This window comes from Vombatus ursinus, unplaced genomic scaffold, assembly GCF_900497805.2.
Source record: "Vombatus ursinus unplaced genomic scaffold, bare-nosed wombat genome assembly UNPS02014779.1, whole genome shotgun sequence".
In the NCBI taxonomy this organism is placed as follows: Eukaryota; Metazoa; Chordata; class Mammalia; order Diprotodontia; family Vombatidae; genus Vombatus; species Vombatus ursinus.
The window spans coordinates 18104751-18127037 of record NW_020954557.1 but is presented as its reverse complement, the minus strand read 5'-3'; positions in this window follow the sequence as shown (position 1 = coordinate 18127037).

Genomic DNA, 22287 nt, shown 5'->3' with positions numbered 1-22287 from the left:
TCCTTCCTTCCTTCCTTCCTTCCTTCCTTCCTTCCTTCCTTCCTTCCCTCCCTCCTTCCTTCCTTTCTTTCTTTCCTTCTTTTGTCTTTGGAGATTTTATTTTTTCTTCTAATTTAATTTGTTTTTAATTTATGGAATAAAAAGGCATTTCAATAATACAGTGCAATAAAAAGGTGATTGCACATGAAACTGCAAATTTACTATGCACAACTTGGTATTCCTTTCAAATATACAGCAAAATTATCATGTAAATTTGTTTTCTTCCCTCCTCCTGTCCTTAGAAATGGCTACCATTAGACATAAATAGGTGTGTGTGTATGTATGTATATGTATATATATTTATATATGTATGAGGTCAGCACAATGGCTTGGTTTGGGAGGCAATTTAATACTTCCTCTTTCCCATGCTTTCCTTCAGAGCCTCCCAAAAGCTGATCTAGCTCTGGCAATGCATGTGTCAAACTCATCATCTATGTGTATATCTTTAGAAAATATGCTGCCAAGGTAAGTAAATTTATCCATGGAATTCAAAATTTCTCTATTTTCTGTAACTGATGGTTCCATGTATAGTCAATATGGTGCTGTCAGAGAATATCCATTTTATTGCTGTTAGGCCAAAATTAACACAAGCAACAGAGAATCAATCCATACTTTGTTGCATTTCAACCTCAGAGTCTGCACTGAATGCATAATTATCTGAGAACAAAAAGTCAGGTACCTACACTCTTTACACTTGTGTCTTAGCTTGTAGCCTTTGCAAGTTAAATAATTTACTGTCAGTGTGGTAGCTGACCTCAATGCCATTTTCATCTTTGTTGAAGGCATCTGATATCATCACTAAAATCATCATGGTACAAAGCATGAAAGCAAGGACATAGACCTGCTTCACTCCATTGGTGACTAAGAAAGTTCAAGTGCATTGTGCATTATCCAGAATCTGTGCAAGCATGCCTTTGTGAAACTAATATACAATAGTGATAGACTTTTGCAGGTAACCATATTTTGCAATGATCTTGCAGAAGCCTTATGGACTGACAGTATCAAATGCCTTGGTCAGATCAACAAATGTTGTAATCAGATCTCTGTTTTGCTTCTGGTGTTTCTCCTGGAGTTGTCAGGCAGCAAAAACTATATTAACTCTTCTTTCATCCTTTCTGAAGCCATAGTAGCTCTTGGGTAGGTGACAATTTTCCAGGTGAAGGATAAGCCTATTAAGGAGGACTCTGACAATAGTCTTGCCAGCAATGACTAAGAGAAAGAATCCTCTGTGATTGTCATAGGACAACCTCTTTCCTTTTCCTTTATGGAGATGGACAATGGGGGAATCCTTGAATTCCTGGGGGGATAACCTCCACTGGACATATAAGCTGGAAAATTTCAGTCAGCTTTTATATGAACAGTGGACTCCCTGCCTTGTAAATCTCAGCTGGAATAGACTCAGTACCAGGTGTTTTAGATAAGACTAATGACATTCCAAATCTTGTCTTCAGAAAGAAGACATGCTAGAGAAGGATTAACTTCAACATGAGATATATGGTCAATAGCATCAGCGTTGATTGATGATGGATTGTTGAAAAAACCTATGGAAGTGTTTAGCCCCATCACCCCAGGTTCATGTTCTTATTTCTCATCAATGTGACTCCATCAGCACTGAGTAGTTGAGATGTGACATAGGTCTTTGACTCATACATAGCCTTCAGGAGCCATAAAAATGATTTGGATTGTTAGTATCATCCTAAAACTGAATTTCACTTGCCTTCTTACTGCGACAAGAATCCCATGTCTCTCTAAGCTTCACTTCCACATTATTTTTGATGGAGTTAAATTCTGCTTTCTTAGAAATAGATCAACTATCCTTCTGGCAAACCCTGAGGAGAGCTTATTTTTTGTTTATCAACTTCTAAATTTCCCCATCATTTTTGTCAAACCAATCTTGATGTTTGAGAGTATTCTGGCCCAGATGAATAAGTGCAATGCTGTACACCAAATCTCTGAAAGCTGTCCACTCCTTTTTTGCTTCACAATTGCCAACCATGTTTTGGCTTGGCTTTCCCTCTAAGTTAGCAACAAGCTGCTCCTGCTCAGAGAAGGGCTTTAATCTGTTGACATTAAGTGTTCTAGTAGCCATCTTGCCTTGGAACTACCACTTCTGTTTAATGTGAATGTTTAGCTTGGAGAGGGTGCAGGACTCTACATCACACATCACCTTCCTCACTATCACATCCTGTCTTGCTCTTCTCCTCACAATGACATAGTGTATTAAGTGCCAATGGTTGCCTTGAGGGCATGTTCCTAAAGTTTTATTACACTTAAGTAAATAGAAGATAATGGTGGTGATAAGAAAGTCATGGGACACATAAGTCTTCAGTAGTAAGTGATTATCCCTATTGCTGTTTCCAACTCCATTTCTCCCAAGGACTCCCTGCCATGTCTGATAGTCTTTGCCTACTCTGATGTTAAAGTCACCCAGAATTAAAAGTTTATCCTAAGTATGCCAATAATGAGGGTCTTCAGGTCTTTTTAAAATTTTTCTTTGACATCATTAGGTTTGTTCATAGTGGAAATATACACATGGATGGTGTCATGGTGCTTTGTTGTAAGTAGCAATTGCATTGTCATAAGCCTGTCATTCATACCTTTTTGGAGGCATGCAAGATTGCTTACTAGACTAGATCTGTTTGTGAAACCAATGCCATCTTCACAGCGTTCCATATCACTGTGGTCACTCTAGAAAAACATGTAATCAGAACTGACTGTGGTAAGTTGGCCTTCATTAAAAATTCTGGTTTTAAAGATGGCAGAATAAGCCCTGAAAGCCCAGAACATATCACCCCAGGAAAAACCCTGGAACAGCTGAACCAGAAGAAAGATGGGGTGCAGCAGTCCAGTAGCCCAGGTAGCTTGAAGGATTAACTGGAAAGGCTCCTCTTACCCTGGGGAAAGGGGAGCAGTACAGAATGGGAGTCATTCTGGCAAGCTAATGGAAAGCCCCACCTTAGCATACCAGGAGGAGATCCTGAAACTCAGGGGGTGGAACAGGCAAATACCAACACCTGGACCCCAAGTGCCTCATTGAGGGAGGGGGAACCAGTGGAAACCAGCTCAGAAAAACACCAGGTGACTGCTCTTTCTACAGCAACTGGCTCCCCCAGTGCCTCAGCAAAACTAAAGGAAGCAGCACTCCAAGGGGCCCCAGGTGGATAAACACCTTACAACATCCATCTGAAACAAGCTGAAGAAAGCAAAAGGAAGGAAAGGTCTGGGTTAGCAGGAAATCTCCAGGAGCCACACTACCCAATCCTACCCCTAGAGTTCCAGTATTGCTGTTTCCAGCCCAACACTAGGTAAGCTGTCATAATCCTACAGCCTCCAACTGCCAACATTGGAGGCTCCAGAACACAAAGCTGTCGACCAGGCCCTACGCTTCCAACACAAGAAGCTTGAGTCAGTGCCTACTGCTCCCCAGCAGGAGAGCCCAATCTCTTTAAAGGCCAGGAAATAAGCAAACACCATGAGGAAAAAGAAACACACAATAGATTCTTATTATGGGAAGAGTGAAAATCAAGGCAGAAACTCTGAAGAGGACAACATTGTCAACAAATCCACATCTGGAAACTCAAAAGGGAGAATGAACTATTCTGAAGCCCAAAAAGCCTTCTTAGAAGAACTCAAGAAAGATTTTAAAAGTCAAGTGAAGAGGTAGAAGAAAAAATGGGAAAAGAAATGAGAGATATGCAACAAAGAATCAATAACTTGGAAAAGGAATGACAAAAATTAACTGTAGAAAACAAGTCCTTAAAAAATACAATTGGCCAACTGGAAAAAAATGCACAGGGGAAAACAAGTCCCTAAAGAATACAATTGGGCAGAGCCAAGATGGTGGAATGAAAGCAGTAACTTGCTTGAGCTCTCCCACAAACCCCTCCAAATACCTGCAAAAAATGGCTCTAAACATATTCTAAAGCATCAGAAACCACAAAAAGACAGAGTGAAACAAATTTCCAGCCCAAGACAACCTGGATGGTTGATTGAAAAGGTATATCACACAGGGCAGGGAAAGGAGCACAGTTCAGTGTGGGCATGCAGGCCACAGTGACCCTGGAGCAGGCCTCAGAGGACTGAATCATGGGCAGGTGTGGCAGTTTCCAGACTTCTCAATCCATGAATGCCAAAGATAACTTGGAAAGTCAGTGGGAAAAGTCTGTGACTGTGGTAAGGGTTAGATGCTAGGTCTCAGCCACAAGTCCAGAGCATGGCCTGGTGCAGTGAATGCCTCCCAAGCTTCTGGCCCACAGACTAAGGGGGAATCAAGTGACTGATAAGAGGGGGATTGCAGGGATCTCTTTGCCAGTGCTGAGGCAGGAATCTCTTGCTTTGCCTGTGCTTAGATCTGGGTCACAGTTCTGAGGAGGGATCCTGGGGTGAGGAGGAGTGCTGGCATGGTGGAGCATGTTGTGGCTGTAGAGAGGAAACACCTCACCCCTTATCATACCACCTTGGAAGAACTGAAAATTTACAGGTCCCTAAAAGTATCTCTGAAGACAGCTGTACAAATCCCCTGAAGCTTGGGACAATACATTCTCCACATTGGAAACAGACTCTTACTTTAAAGAGTTTAAAACTCAAGTAATTGGCCAGGATCATGAGTAAACAGTGCAAAAAGAGACAGACTATATTATCTTACTTTGGTGACAGAGAAGATCAAAACATACAACCAGAAGAAGACAACAAAGTCAAAGCTCCTACATCCAAAGCCTCCAAGAAAAATATGAATCAGTCCCAGGCCTTAGAAGAGCTCCAAAGGGATTTTGAGAAGCAAGTAAGAGAAGTAGAGGAAAAAACAGGAAGAGAAATGAGAGTGATGCAAGAAAATCATGAAAAACAAATCAACAGTTTGCTAAAGGAGACCCAAAAAATGCTGAAGAAAATAACACCTTAAAAAATAGCCTAACCCAAATGGCAAAAGAGGTCCAAAAAGCCAACGAAGAGAAGAATGCCCTAAAAAATTGAAATTGGACAAATGGAAAAGGAAGTCCAAAAGCTTACTGAAGAAAATGCTTCCTTAAAAATTAGAATAGAGCAATTAATTGGAAGCTAGTGACTTTATGAGAAATCAAGACACTGTAAAACAAATCCAAAAGAATGAAAAATTAGAAAATAATGTGAAATATCTCATTGGAAAACAACTGACCTGGAAAATAGATCCAGGAGAGAGAATTTAAAAATTATTGGACTCTCTGAAAACCATGATCAAAAAAAGAGCCTAGACATCATCTTTCAAGAAATTATCAAGGAAAACTGCCCTGATATTTTAGAACCAGAGGGCAAAAGAGAAATTGAAAGAATCCACCGATCTCTTCCTGAAAGACATCCCCAAAGAAAAACTCCTAGGAATACTGTAGCCAAATTTGAGAGTTCCCAGGTCAAGGAGAAAATATTACAAGCAGTCAGAAAGAAACAATTCAAGTATTGTGGAAACACAATCAATATAACACAAGATTTAGCAGCTTCTACATTAAGGGACCTCAAGGCATGGAATATAATATTCCAGAGGGCAAAAGAGATAGGATTACAACCAAGAATCACCTGCCAAGCAAAACTGAGTATAATCCTTCAGAGTGTAAAATTGTCATCCAGTGTAATCGAGGACTTTCAAGCATTCTTAATGAAAAGACCAGAGTTGAATAGAAAATGTGACTTTCAAATAAAAGACTCAAGTGGAACATGAAGAGGTAAACAGGAAAGAGAAATCATAAGAGACTTATTAAGGTTGAACTGTTTACATTCCTGCATGGAAAGATGATATTTGTAACTCATGAGATCTTTGTTAGTATTAGGGTCATTGGAGGGAAAAAATTATATGTATTATATATAGATAGATATAGAGATAGAGATAGAGATAAAGATAGAGATAGATGGAGAGAGAGCACAGGGTGAGTTGAAGATGAAAGGGTCATATCTGGAAAATAAAATTAAGGGGTGAGAGAGGATTATACTAGGAGAAGGAGAAAGACAGAGGTAGAATGGGGTAAATTATCTCACAAAAAAAGTAAAGACTCTTACAATGGAAGGGGAGTGGAGGAATGAGTGAATCTTATTCTCATAGGATTTGACTTAAGATGGGAATAACATACATGTGCAATTGGGTACAGAAATCTAACTTACCCTACAGGAAAATAGGGGGAAAAGGGGACAAGAGAGTAGGGGGATGATAAAGAGGAGGGCAGATTGGGAAAGGGGGTAATTAGAAGCAAATACTTCTGAGGAGGGACAGGGTCAAAAGAAAGAATAGAATAAATGGGAGGCAGGATAGGATTAAGGGAAATACAGTTAGTTTTTCACAGCATGTCTACTATGGAAGTGTTTTGCATAACTGCACATGTATAACCTATATTGAGTTGCTTGCCTCTTCAGAAAGGGTGGGTGGGGAGGGAGGAAGGGAGAAAATTTGGAACCCAAAGTTTTAAAAACACATGTTTAAAAAAAAGTTTTCACATGCAACTGGGAAATAAGAAATACAGGAGATGGGGTACAGAAACCTATCCTGCCCTACAGGAAAATAGAAAGGGAAGGGGATAAGAGGGGTGGGGAGAGATAGAAGGGAAAGCAGCCTAGGGGAAGGGGTATTCAGAATGCATGCCATCTTGGGGTGATGGGAGGGGTAAGATTGGGTGAAAATTTGGAACTCAAAATCTTGTGGAAGTAAATGTTGAAAACTAAAAATTAAAAAGTAAATTAAAAAATAAAATAAAAATAAAAATCAAGGCCAGAGCCAGCCTCCTGGTGTCCATCAATGACTCTCCATGGGCCCCAGCATTTTGAAAAAAAAAAGAATACAATTGACCAACTAGAAAAAAAAAGTACACTGAATAAAACAAGTCCTTAAAAAATACAATTGGCCAAATGGAGAAGGAAGTACAAAATCTAATATAAGAAAACAATTTGTTAGGAATTAGAATAGAGCAAATGAAAGCTAATGACTCTATGAGAGAGCAAGAATCAGTTAAACAAAACCAAAAGAATGAAAAAATAGATGAAAATGTAAAATATCTCATTGGTAAAACAACTGACCTGGAAAATCAATCCAGGAGAGATAATTTAAAAATTATTGGTCTAACTGAAAATCATGATAAAAAAAAGAGCCTGGACAGTATCTTTCAGGAAATCATAAAGGAAAACTGCCCTGAGGTCCTAGAACCAGAGGGTAAAATAGCCATAGAAAGAATCCACCAATCACTTCCTGAAAGAGATCCCAAATTGAAAACACCGAGGAATAAAGTAGCCAAATTCCAAAATTACCAGGTCAAAGAGAAAATACTGCAATCAGCCAGAAAGAAACAATTTAAATATCATAGAACCACAGTCAGGATTACACAGGACCTTGCAGCTTCTACATTAAAAAACCATAGGGCGTGGAATATGATATTCCATAAGGCAAAGGAGCTTGGATTACAACTAAGGATCACCTACCCAGCAAAAATGAGCATGATCTTTCAGGGGAGGAGATGGATATTCAATGAAATAGGAGACTTCCACACCTTCTTAATAAAAAGACCAGAGCTCAACAGAAAATTTGATCTTCAAATACAAGACTCAAGAGAGATACAAAAAGGTAAATAGGACAGAAAGATACAATATGTTATTAATAAAGGCAAACTCTTTACATCCCTACAAGGGAAGATGACAGTTGTAACTCCTGAGAGCTGTATTGTTATTACACCATGTTCAAGGGGTATACATAAAGGGGGTGGGGATAAATTGACTTTGAGGTAATGATGAAAAAAATCTAATCAAGTGGGTTAAATGGATCCAAGTAAGTGAATTAATCTCATCTAACTAAGAAAATGTGTGGAGATAAAAGGAAAGGAAGAGACAGACAAGGGTAAATTACATCACAGGAAAAGGCAGAAAAATCTATTAAAGGAGAGGGAAAGAAGGGAGGGAGATAAGGATTGTTTGAACCTAACTCTCATCAGATTTGGCTTAAGAAGGCAATAACATAATCAGTTAGGTATAGAAATCTAACATGCCCTATAGGTAGTAGGAGGGAAAAGGGGAAAGAAAAGGAAGGAGGCTAATAGAAGGGAGGTGGGACTGAGAGAGGCATGGGCAAAAGCAAAACATTAGTGAGGAGGGAAAAGGAGAGAGGAGAAAGAAATGCATTAACAGAGAGGAAAAAGGATGGACAAAAAGCCACAGATAGTTATAATTGTGAATGTAATATATGAATGTAATGGCATACTATTATGCTATAAGAAATGATGAACAGGCAGACTTCAGATAAACCTGTGAAGACTTGCATGGTTTGATGTTGAGTGAAGTGAGCAGAACCAGGAGAACCTTGCACATGGTAACAGCCACATTGAGTGATGACTGATTTTGATAGATTTAACCCCTCTCAGCAGTACAAGGATGTAAGACATCTCCAAAAGCCTCATGATGGAAAATGCTATCCACATCCAAAGAAAAATGAGGGAGTTTGAATGCAGATCAAAGCATACTATTTGCTATATTTTTTCTTTTGTTGGGTTTTGTTTCCTCTTTCTGGTGGTTCCTCCTATTAGTTCTACTTCTTACTTACAACATCACTAATGTGAAAATATGTTTAAATAGAATGTATATTTATAGCCTATATTAGATTGCGTACCATCTTGGAGAGGAAGGGAGGGAGGAGAAGAAAAAATTTAAAATTCAAAATCTTATGGAAGTGATTGTTGATAAATCAAAATAAATTAATAAAAAAAAAGTCTGGTTTTAGTCATGGCTGCTATTTGGATGCAATACCTGCTGAGTTCTCTCACAAGAGCCGTTCATCTTTCAAATCTCCTGAATTTTGTGCTGTCCATGAGTGTACACATATTCCATGCATGCATGGTGAGTGGAATCATCTTCACAAAGTTTTGTACATTTTTTTAACTGCAGGATGGGATCCACACCTACCACAGTAGGCACACCAGGGTTGAGTAAGTAGAAAATTTCAGGGCATCTTTTATAGCCCTTTCTTCACATCAGGAGATGAGCAGTGTAGTCCTTTAAAAAAGGCTGCTCAGACACCAAAGGGACTGTCAAATCCCACCTCTGCTTCAGTCCAGTAAGAAGATGACTCTATGGCTTGAGCTGCATGTGTGAAGAATTGCGATCACAGCTCCCAGTATATCCAGTACTGCTGCTTGATTACTTGCCTATTGCCATAGGACTTTGAGGTAGGTAAAAATGGTAAAATGGTGTGGGTGATGTCTTCTGTCTCATGTATAAATTAAATTTAATTGAGACAGAGATGTGTGAATTTGTAGAACTTACTATCTCTTCTAGAATCATCAAAGTCCAGTGGCAAGGCAAAAGTCAAGACAATTGGCAATGACTTGGGACACAGTGGATAACCTTGGCATCTTCCATGTCTAACCAAGCTCTAAGTGCTTCAGAGAGCCTGCTTCAACTGCCTTCATGGACATTGGAATAAATTATTCTTATCCACCCATTCCACCAGGGAAAGTCTTCACATGATTGGGGTAGGCACATCCCTAACTCACAATGGGTTCAGCTGCTGAAGTTTTATGGAGTGTGGCCACCACACATGCTGCAACTTCTTGGAGCCACAGATGAGAGTTGGATAAATCAGGTGGACACCAAGGTAGCCCAGAAAAGGGTATGGTAGCCCTCATAACAGCAGTACATGTCTTCCCTGAACATCTTACATCCTTCCAAGCCTTAATATATCAGTAATGAGGAACTTTATCTCCTGGCCTCAGTTTCCTGATTATCAAAGATAGTCATTTGAGTAGATGACCACTATGGTTCCTTTTAGCCTCATTATACTGCAAATCTAAGTCTATGATATGAAATAAAGACAAAAAATAGAGAGATTATAGCTACAATCTTTTTCCAATATAGTTTACTGGGTACAAAGCAATTTTCAAAGAATGACTTCTTTCTTGTAATGATAACTTTGGGAACTACAACCAGATATACTCCATAATTTCTGCTGATATATTAAAATGAATATATCACAGATTGATAATTCAAAAAAAATCCTCTTTTAGAAAGAATATGTGGCCATCTAGTCCAATCCATAAATAAACAAACAAAAAAAGAAGCTTTAATACATTTCAGAAACATGGTTATCCAGCCTTTCTCTGAAGATCTTCATTGACCAGGAATGCATTGCTTCACAAGACAGCCCACTGTACTTTAAGGTGGTCTGCTTATTAGGAATTTATTTTGTTTGCTTCTGATATAAAGTCATAATTTGCTCCTACAACTTCTGATTATTGCTTCGAGCTCTGCCTTCTGAAGCCAAAAAAAAAAGTCAAATCTTTCTTCCACATTATTCACTTTCAACTTTGTTGTTCAGTCATTTCAGGTGTGTCTGACATTTCATGACTCCATTTGGGGCTTTCTTGACAAAGATACTGGAGTGATTTGCCACTTTCTTCAGCTCATTTTATGGATAAGTGATTTGCCCAGGGTCATACAGCAAGTAAGTATCAGGGGCCAGATTTGAACTAAGGAGTATGAGTCTTCTTGACTTCAGACTCATTACTTTATCCATTGCACCACCTAGCTGCCCACACTTTCAAATACTTGAAGATGATTATAATGTCCCTCTTGAACTTTCTCCTCCCCAGGCTAAAAAATCCTCATTATTTTAATTGATTTTCACAACAGTTAATGCCCTTTAGCATTTTGTTTGCCACACTCTGGATGTTCTCCATTTTGTTTTTCTAAACTGTATCTAAATACCTAGACTGTAACACAGTATTGAAAAAGTGATCCTACGAAGGAGGCAGTGAAATTGTTAATTTCCTGGATGTTTGACTTCCTTTAAATCTGTCAGAAAAATGTTGAATTGCGTATTACTTCACAGACCTAAACAAAATTAAAATAATGACATCATTAGCAATTGTGTTGCAAAACACTAAATTATTTTCTGCATTGAATAAAAGGTCTATCCCTTCAATATGATGTACAGCACAGCTATATTAAACTAAGTATATACATTTAGAAATTTTCCATACTTTTTCATTCAAATTAAATATTTGTTACAGGCTCATGCTTTTAACCACTTCTTTGTATGACAAACTTTACTCTAATTCAAAAGACTTTGTGATTGACATAATGTTGAATATGCATCCTGCAGATTTTTGAAAGTCCACAGCTGGGATGCTATTCATAACTAACATAATGGATAATAGTACTATTTAGTATTACAAAGCTTTTTTCATCTTCAAAATAATGTGTACATTTGAAGTAATTATTTTTAACACCATTATGAATGCTGTTTTGTGTGTGTGTGTGTGTGTGTGTGTGTTTCCCATTATGGAGAGCTAATACAAGAGCTTGGGTTGGATGAATATTCAATATCTAAGTTATAAAGCATTATATTTATGTAACCTCCTTACAAAAAAATAAAGACTATTTACGTTTTAAAAAGTAGGGTTTTGGATGTTTTTTGATACATGTTTTGAATCACTGCAGAGTTACTGTATCCATCAGTGCCCCAAATCCTTTTATATTAAAAAAAATCATCAAAATATTAAAAGATAGAGACTAATAGTGTCTTAGCCTCATCACCACTAGGCACTATGCACCACAGCATGTGGAAACACTTCCAGAGAGAAATGGTGATTACTCATAAGAATAGCCAGAAGCTAAAAATGCATGGGGTTCAAAAATTGGCCATTGCGGAATGAGAGTCCCATACCCCACTCCAAACCAATTAATTTAACTTTAAAAAAGGCTCAAAACTGACATCTTTATTAGTTTAGAATTCCACAATGAATCAAAGTGATATTTATTGTTTCTGGTAAATTTGAACAAGGCCAATAAACCTATACTGAATGAATCAATTAAAGAATGAAGTGTGAACAAGTCTTAATCAATTGAAAAGTGAAGTTATTTTAGCCATTGATTGAAAACAAATGATTCTAGCAAGTGTTTTAGTTTTCATAAATAGTATATTGGTTGAAAAATTACAAAAATCTCTAGGCCTATGGATATCAGAGATGGAGATACCAGTAGGATCTATCTAAGAATTATTTCAATTATTCAAACTAAGGGAATTCTAAGAGATGACAGACCATTTGTACTTGTGTCTGAGGGCATCAAAAGCAAAGGAGTGGATAGAATACCAGGCCTGAAGTCATGAAGACCCATCTTCATGGATTCAAATTCAGCCTCAGACACTTATTAGCTGTGTGATCTTGGGTAAGTCACTTAACCCTGTTTGACTCAGTTCCAAATCCATAAAATGAGGTGAAGAAGGAAATGACAAATCACTTCAGCATCTTTGCCAAGAAAACCTTAAATTTGGTCACAAAGAGTTGGACATTACTGAAATGACTGAATGATAATAAGTAAGTCCAAAAGGAATAACAAAGTATAATCCCCCCCCCACCCAGTGAACAAAGATGCCCTTTCTGAAGGTGGGAAGATTTGGACTTCCTATCAGAACTTTTAGTGATGACCCAAAAACATAATCACCTGAGAATAAATTAAACATGTAGGAAAGTCAATTTCAGAATTCTGCAAGGGCACTGGCCCTGAGAGCCCAGCAGAGATATAGCCATAACTGAGAAGAACTTCAATTTGATTTCTAATAATCAGGAGCTGTATGTCACATGAGATCTCTTTACCACATGTGCTCTCTAAACTTTAGTCAGTTCCCCAGGTACTCTGTATGTATTTGTGGTGGAGTGTACAATGATTTGGGGTGAACAATTTGTATCAACTGTCCTTACTATACCATGCTAGTAAATATACATTTTTAAGAGCCAGTTAACTTGGGTTGGCTAAGTGATAATCAGTGGGGACCATGTCAGTGTGGCTCATGAATGACAATATTAGAGAAACCACCCAACCCCTTAGAGTTACCCCTAGAACTTTGAGGGGAGGAGTCAACCTACCTCTCAGTACCCGACTAGGTGAGTCCTAGTGGGAATTAAGAAGAAGCCCTGAGAAAGGACAACATGTTTAAATTGATGATACTGGAAGCCTAGGCTTATAACATATAGGTAGTTTCCTCCTCATCTCTCACTTGGTTACAGTGTTTTGCTATTTCTCTAACTGACTTTTCCACAGTGCCCCAGGAAGCTTATTATTTGGATAACCTCATCATTCTGTAAAATCTCATCAGCCTTGGTACTCTACCTCATCACTTTTCTCTGCCTTTCTGATTGGGGGATGGAGCCATGAACTCCAAATTCCCATTTAAGGAAAGAGCTCAGCTCAGACATCTATCTCCTCATTTCTCATGTTTGCTCTTGTTTGGGACTTTTCTGACTGAATTCTCTACCATATCTCCATTTCTGGTGCCACACCCAATTTTCCTTTTGTGTGCCTTCTCCATTAGATCACAAGCTTCTTAAGGATAGGGAATATCTTCCTTTTTGTGTAGCACAGTGCCTGGAAAACAGTAGATATTTAATAAATGTCCATTGATTATTGACCTGAGTGTGCTTGCTATTTAAGTCTACCACTCACTTACATTCTTTTCATCTCTTTTCAATTAACTTTATGATTACCAGTAAAGTTACCTTTACTAATTCTGAATCTTCTTGGTAAATATGATTGATTCAGCATTCTGCTTTGTTGGGTTTAGGTCTAACAAAACTATCCAACTTGGGTAGCCCTTGTGTGATAAATCCCAAGTGTGAAACTTCTCCTTATCACTTAACCCTCATGCCAGAAGACTCTTTGTTCAAATGCATCATGCCATTGGACAGACTATGGTAGATGTCCCATTTCTACCTGGAATATCACATAGTATAGCACTATAATTACAAGCTCTTAATTAATTGAATTTAATGTGTATGGAATTGCAGAAACAGGAACAATACACATTGCAACCATTTTCAAAAATTCCAAAGCTTTGACATAAAGAAGGGAAACATGGAAATTCGGTATCATGAAACTCCAGGAAGAAAGAATATACTGAAGGATGGATATCCAGAGGTGTGCTAGAGCTAGCTTAAACTGGCTCTTGAGAGCTGATTATTAAATTTTCAGTGTGAGTGTTTGCTTCTCAGAAATCAGCAAATGCTATAAATCATGGTTAGGTTTGCTTTGTTGCTTCTCTAGACTTAAAAAAAAGTGTTAACAATTCAGATTAAACTTAAAACTATGTTTTATATACTGCTGTGTAGAGCTGCTTGTTAAGTATTTACCAGCACACTTCTGCTTGTAGCTAAAATTAACAAATGCTACAGAGATCAAGAAAAAAGAAGTTTGAAAAAGGCCATTGGCTTTAGCATTAAGATTATTGGTGACACTGGTGGCAATGTAAGTCAGGTTGCAAGAGGATGGAAAATAAATGAGAGGTTAGAAAGTAGTGTCAAGTATAAAAACCTTAATGTTTTTTTTCCCTTTTTTAGGATTTTAGCTATGAGAGTAAAGAGAGCTGTCCAAAAAATTGATGGAATGTAAGAGTCAGGAAGGGTTTTTAAAGTATAAATGACATCTGGGCATTTTTGGAAAAAGAAGTCAGTAGATCAAGAGGATAACTATGGATAAAAAGGGAAATTTCCCAGAGGTTATTGGGAGAGATTGATCAAAAACAGATACAGAGGAATTGGATTTAGGAATAAGAGTCATTTTATCTAACAAAATTGGGGTAAAGGAAGTTGAAATGTAAGATAATGTTGAGGTCACAGAAGTGTAGAATTAAGAAGAGTGAACTCACAATGGAAGGAATAAATTTCAAGTCATGTATGAGTTAAGGTCCTCTGCTGAGAAAAGACAGAGGGCAACAATTTGTGGCTAAAAGAAGAAATTTGCAACATGATGATGGGCATGGAATAAAAAGTCAACAGAGAAAATGATTAGCATGTCACAGTAAGGACTGAACTAACATTGGATATTTTTTTTACAGGAAGCTAGGTGGCATGTGTATTCAGTGCCAGGCCTGAGGTCAGGAAGACTCATGTTCCATAGTTCAAATCTGACCTTAGACACTTACTACCTGTGTCACTCTTGGCAAGTCACTTAACCCCATTTGCTTCAGTTTCCTCATCTGTAAAATGAGCTGGAGAAGGAAATGGCCTTCTTTGCCAAGAAAACACCAAACAAGGTCATGAAGAGTTCGACATGACTGTAAATGATTGAACAATAACAACAAACATAAATTTTAATAGACTCAGTCAGCAAAAGTGTATGATTTCCTCAATTGTGGCTTTGTAGCATGACTAAAGGAACAGAAATGGCAGATGTTGGGAGTATTCCAAAGCTGGGATTTAGAAAAGATCAAGTAGGAGACAGGACAATGAAAAAAGGGATAAAGTATAGGCATTAGTGAAACCAAAAGCATAACCAAATGCTAATTGTGCATCTGGATAAATAACACAACCACAGAAAGCTGTCTGATTTATTCCTTTTCTGTTTGTGACAAATGAATCTAAACGTTATCCAGGAAGACCAGCAAAAGTATTACCCAACCCAGAGTTGACCTAAATGCAATCTAATATTGGAATTTGTGTTAAGACTCAACTGTGAGATATCATTATTATTCTTATATTGGTAACATTTTTGATGGAAGATATCTGTAAATAAGTTAAAGAATCAGATTATTTTATTAATCAAATCCTAAATCCAGTTTCAGTTTTTTTTTCCCCTAGGGCTTCATAATTTTAGGTGTTCATATATTTTAAATTTAATCTAGGTTATCTCTAGCTGTACTTTTTTTTCTCTGACACACGATCATATGATTGTTAATTTAGAGCAGGAAGAGATGATATAAACAATCATGTCCAGCTCCTTCATTTTACATATGAGGAAACTGAGGCATAACAATTGAATTATTCAGAGTCACAGAGGGAGAAAGTATTTAAAGTAGGATTCAAACTTATCTTCTTCATTCCAGGTCATGCAACCTACCTACATACATAAATCACAACCACTGCATAATCCTCACTGTGGTGATAAATCTAATAACACCCTTTGTAACATCCTGGATACATGTCCTAGGAATACAGCAGATTTCTCTGTTAATGTTAGGCTGACAATTGTCCCTCAGTACCCCTTCAACAAGTGGTTACTAACTATAATTAATTGTCTCTTCTTCTTTTCCCCTGGCTGCATTCCTTGGATAGGACTTTACCAAGCTCATGCTCTCAAGAAACCTCAGCAGAAGAAAGCTCATCAACTTGAAAGACTACATCAGTTTTAGTACTGATATCTTATCAACACCTTCCTTACCTTTTGACCCTCTAGAGGTTTGGAAGGCAGAGAAAAGAATCATTCCCAAAGCCTCCATTTGAAGAGGACTTCCAGGGAGGGGAGCCAAGATGACTGAAAGCAGTGACTTGCTTGAGCCCTCCCCCAAACCCCTCCAAATACTTGTAAAAAATGGCTCTGAACAAATTCTAAAGCAGCAGAAACCACAAAAACATAGAGTGAAACAAATTTCCAGCCCAAGACAACCTGGATGGTTGATTGAAAAGGTATATCGTGCAGGGCGGGGAGAGGAGCACAGTTTGGTGTGGGTGCGCAGGCCACAGTGACCTTGGAGCAGTCCTCAGAGGACTGAACCATGGGCAGCTGTGGTGGTTTCCAGACTTCTCAATCCATGAACACCCAAAACAACTTAGAAGGTCAGTGGGAAAAGTCTGTGACTGTGGTGAGAGAACAAGCTAGGTCTCAGTAGCAAGTCCTGAGCTTGGCCTCTGGGGCAGCAGCTGCCTCCTGAGCTTCTGGCCCACAGACTGAAGGGGAATCAAGTAGCTGATAAGAGGGGGATTGCAGGGATCTTTCTGCCAGTGCTGAGGCAGGAATCTCTTGCTCTTCCTGTGCTTGGATCTGGGTCACAGTTCTGAGGAGGGATCCTGGGGTGAGGAGGAGTGCTGGTGTGGGGGAGCATGTTGTGGCTATGGAGAGGAAACATCTCGCCCCTTATCATACCACCTTGGAAGAACTGAAAATTTACAGGTCCCTAGAACTATCTCTGAAAACAGAGGTACAAACCCCCAAAGCTTGGGACAGTGCAATCTCCACATTGGAAGCAGACTCTTACCTTAACAAAGAGTTTAAAACTCAAGTAATTAGCTGGGATCATGAGCAAGCAGCACAAAAAGAGTCAGACTATATTATCTTACTTTGGTGACAAGAAGATCAAAACATACAACCAGAACAAGAAAACAAAGTCAAAGCTCCTACATCCAAAGCCTCCAAGAAAAATATGAATCAGTCCCAGGCCTTGGAACAGCTCAAAAGGGATTTTGAGAAGCAAGTAAGAGAAGTAGAGGAAAAACTGGGAAGAGAAATGAGAGTGATGCAAGAAAATCATGAAAAACAAGTCAACAGCTTGCTAAAGGAGACCCAAAAAAATACTGAAGAAAATAACACCTTAAAAAATAGCCTAACCCAAATGGCAAAAGAGGTCCAAAAAGCCAATGAGGAGAAGAATGCCCTAAAATGAAAAATTGGACAAATGGAAAAGGAAGTCCAAAAGCTTACTGAAGAAAATACTTCCTTAAAAATTAGAATAGAGCAATCAGAAGCTTGGGACTTTATGAGAAATCAAGACATTATAAAACAAATCCAAAAGAATGAAAAATTAGAAAACAATGTGAAATATCTCATTGGAAAACAACTGACCTGGCAAATAGATCCAGGAGAGAGAATTTAAAAATTATTGGACTCTCTGAAAACCATGATCAAAAAAAGAGCCTAGACATCATCTTTCAAGAAATTATCAAGGAAAACTGCCCTGATATTTTAGAACCAGAGGGCAAAAGAGAAATTGAAAGAATCCACCGATCTCCTCCTGAAAGACATCCCCAAAGGAAAACTCCTAGGAATATTGTAGCCAAATTCGAGAGTTCCCAGCTGAAGGACAAAATATTGCAAGCAACTTGAAAGAAACAATTCAAATATTGTGGAAACACAATCAGGATAACACAAGATTTAGCAGCTTCTACATTAAGGGACCTCAGGGCATAGAATATAATATTCCAGAGGGCAAAGGAGATAGAATTACAACCAAGAATTGCCTACCCAGCAAGACTGAGTATAATCCTTCAGGATAAAAAATGGTCATTCAGTGAAATAGAGGACTTTCAAGCATTCTCGATGAAAAGATCAGAATTGAATAGAAAATGTGACTTTCCAATACAAGACTCAAGTGGAACATGAAGAGGTAAACAGGAAAGAGAAAATCATAAGAGACTTATTAAGGTTTAACTGTTTACATTCCTGCATGGAAAGATGATTTTTTAACTCATGAGACATTTGTCAGTATTAGGGTCATTGGAGGGAAAAAATTGTATGTATGTATAGATAAATAGATAGAGGGCACAGGGTGAGTTCAAGATGAAGGGGTCATATCTGGAGAATAAAATTAAGGGGTGAGAGAAGATTATACTAGGAGAAGGAGAAAGGGAGAGGTAGTACAGAGTATATTATCTCATAAAAAACCAAAAAAAAAAAGGCTCTTACAGTGGAGGGGAAACGGGGTAAGGTGAGAGGGAATGAGTGAATCTTATTCTAATAGGATTTGACTTAAGGAGGGAATAACATACAGACTCAATTGGGTATGGAAATCTGTCTTACCCTACAGGAAAATAGGGGGGAAAGGGGACAAGAGAGTAGGGGGATGATAGAGAGGAGGGCAGATTGGAAAAGGGAGTAATCAGAAGCAAATACTTCTGAGGAGGGACAGGGTCAAAAGAAAGAATGGAATAAATGGGGGAGGGCAGGATAGGATTAAGGGTAATAGAGTTAATTTTTCACAGCCTGTCTACTATGGAAGTGTTTTACATAACTGCACATGTATATCCTATATTGAGTTGCTTGCCTTTTCAATGAGGTTATGTGGGGAGGGAGGAAGGGAGAAAATTTGGAACTCAAAGTTTTAAAAACACATGTTTAAAAAAAAGTTTTCACATGCAACTGGGAAATAAGAAATACAGGAAATGGGGTACAGAAATCTATCCTGCCCTATAGGAAAATAGAAGGGGAAGGGGATAAGAGAAGGGGGGAGGGATAGAAGGGAAGGCAGACTAAAGGAAGGGGAATTCAGAATGCATGCCATCTTGGGGTGGGGGAAGGGGCTAGATGGGGTGAAAATTTGGAACTCAAAATCTTGTGGAAGTAAATGTTGAAAACTAAAAATAAATAAATTTATTAATAAAAAAAATAAAGAGGACTTGCAGATCAGCCAACTCTTTACATCCCACCCATGGTACCAGTTAGCCTTAGAGTCTACTGTACCCCTGTGCCAAGTGCCTTCTCCCCACTTTCAGATTCCTTTTTTTTCTGTTGTTGTTTCCTTAGATTAAAATCAGTAACTGTGTTTAGCACTCAGCATGGTGTTCGGTATATATTAGATGGTTATTCAATGTTTATTAACCAACTGACTCTAACCATTATTGGATGACTTCTCACCAAATAATACCTATATTCATATTTTTTTCTTAAAGAACAAGAAGCTCTTTCTTCATGAAATATTCTAAATCTTCCTTCTATACAAAGAGCTTTATACCTAATTTTTGCCACTAATGCATCAAGTCCTTCTCTTCTTCCTCCATATCCTATTTTTCTTCCTCCAACATTCTGATATAGTTTACTACTCTTTGCTGATTCTCTGTTTTCTTTTATCTGTTTTCTCCTCAAAATTCTTAAAAATGAACACTTCTTTAGCCCTGATAAACTGACAATGAAGGGCACATTGCTCTTTATACCTTTGAACCTTTAAGTCTTTAAACTTTTTCTTGTAAAATGGTGACCAACTTTGTTTTCTACTGGAAAAGAAAAACACATACTTTCTGAAGTAAGTGAAAGATTTTCCTTCCCCTCCATATTGCCTGAACTAAGAATCATAGCTCTTTGTCTTCTTTTTTATAGCTCTGTCTTCTTTTTTATAGCTCTCTTTGCTAACCTTTGTAACTAACTGTTGTAAGTAATTCCTTGTTTGCCAATCCTGTTTATTACAGTGAATGCTATTAATCCCTTTTGCCTATTTATATTGTAGACACCAGGTAGGTGGCAAAATGGTTAGAGCACTGGACCTGGAATCAGGAAGAAGAGTTCAAATCCAGTCTCAGACACTTATTAGTTGTATGACATTAGACAAATCATTTAACTTCTCTTTCAGTTTCTTCATTGGTAAAATTGTGATAGTAGCAATAGTAGGGATATTGTGAGGATAAAAAGAAATAGTATTTGCAAGATGTTTAAAAAACCTTAACACACTATAAAAATGTTAGTCTTTGCTATCGTTGTTATTATATTCACCATTAATTCCGGCATTGTCTGAATACTCCATTTTTTCCCCAAGTCCAGTGTCTTAAGTGAGGGATTCAAAACTTGCTGGGAATTCAGAAGGAGTTACCACTATGTACATATTTATTATGTTCCTGCTTTATGTAGACTACTATGCAAGGCATTAGGGTACAGTTTAAAACAAAAGTAATTGAAGTCCTCACAGAGTTAACTATTATATACTTGATGTATATGATACAAAGAACTATAGTGCACAAGTGTGTGAGAAGGTTAAATGGAATTGTATAAGAAATGGCAAGGGGAGGAGGACTGATTAGGGGAGGTCAGTAGTTACTGAAGGGATAAAGAAAAGCTTTATGGAGGAGGAGAGAGTTGAGTTATACTTTAAAATATAGAAAACTCATGAAAACATTACACAGTACAATCTAGGAGATATGAAAGGAATTTAAACTGTGGAGTCTGGAGGAAATGAAAGAATGTCTTTATGACAGTGATTTAATCAATGAAACAGTTATTCTCTACTCCCAATGAAGACAGAACAAGGTCAAGATTTACTGAGAGACTTTGGAATCTTCTTCCCAAAGGTCTAAAGAATAATATAAGAGAACTACAAGTATCATTTTCAAATAGCTTAGATATTTTTCTTTGGATGAAGAAAGGAGAGTGTATGACCCTAGTTTCAAAATTCTAGAATTTGAGAATATTTCAAAGTCTCTGGTAGGTATATGAATTTGTTACATGTTAGGCGAATGAGTATCATTATGAAAAAAAAACTGATATCTTTGTGTATCACTTTCCCAGTTTGAAGACTTAGACAACTATATTTCTTTTTCAAAGATTTCTGAAAACAATGACACTTAGAAGTTCCAATATATTCTTTATAGTTAATAAAATGCAAATGCTGGAAAAGAACAAATTTCAATGCTCCAGTGACAGAGTAATAAAAACTGCAAAGAGTCAGAGTGAATATACTCATTTTCCATGTTAAAGACATTCATCTATGTTATGAGTTTTTAAATGGCCAATCATTTTTATGCATAATGTCACAATATTTTTCATCCAGGAAATATATAAAACTTTCCTTGACTATTTAAATACCTTCTGAACTGTTCATAAAACTACTACAAGAAAAATTATATATATTTCTGCTCAGCATGCATTATGCTGTCATTCATTGTTTCTATAAATGAGCTATGCACTCTCTGACTCTTTTTATGGTTGCTCCAGCATTAGACTTTGCATGCAAGTGCAGTTGGAATGCGGGATATATGACCAAACTTATTGAACTCCACAGTAACTCTGGCAGCAGTAATCCAAATGCTGTTTGTAATGCTCTGCAAAGACATCTCAGAAGGTAATTTCCATCTCACTTCAATATCATGAAGAGCCATGTGGAGAATGTATACCTACTTATTTGACTCATTCACTGTTACCATGGTATTAGGAGAAGAAAAATATGCCAACTTTTTGAAAGGTTCTGTGGCATAAATATTAACATAGTTTCTAAGGGAAATTGGAAGAGTGTCTTTGGAACCATACAATTTGGTATTACATCTTCCACAGTCTAATTTCCATAAAGTCTATCAAAAAACTACTACTTAATGTGAATCTGCTACTAAATGTGAAGGATTTGTGGGGGAGGAGGTTCTAGTATAAAGGAATTTTCTGTGTGGAAACTCCTTCCACCAATGGATATCATAAACAGTTGTAGAAATATCTCAGTGCACAAAGAAGTTAGATGATTTAACCCAGGCTTACTGTTTTTAATTCATGACTGACTCATGGGAAAATCTAGTGGTTCAGATTTGGAAATGGAATGCTAAAAGACCAATTAATATTTAACAAAAGTAGATTTTCTTAACAAAATCATGGAAAAGGTATTCAGCAAGGTTAAAGCATTTAATTCATTTGGGTACACTTTCTATGCCTCCACATTTGCCATCATGACATGCCTGTCACAAAAATGTTTGAAGGTTAAAGAGCCTACTTATGCTAAGTGGTTTATGACCAGGAATAAATAAATAAATATCACACACACACACACACACACACACACACACACACACACACACACAC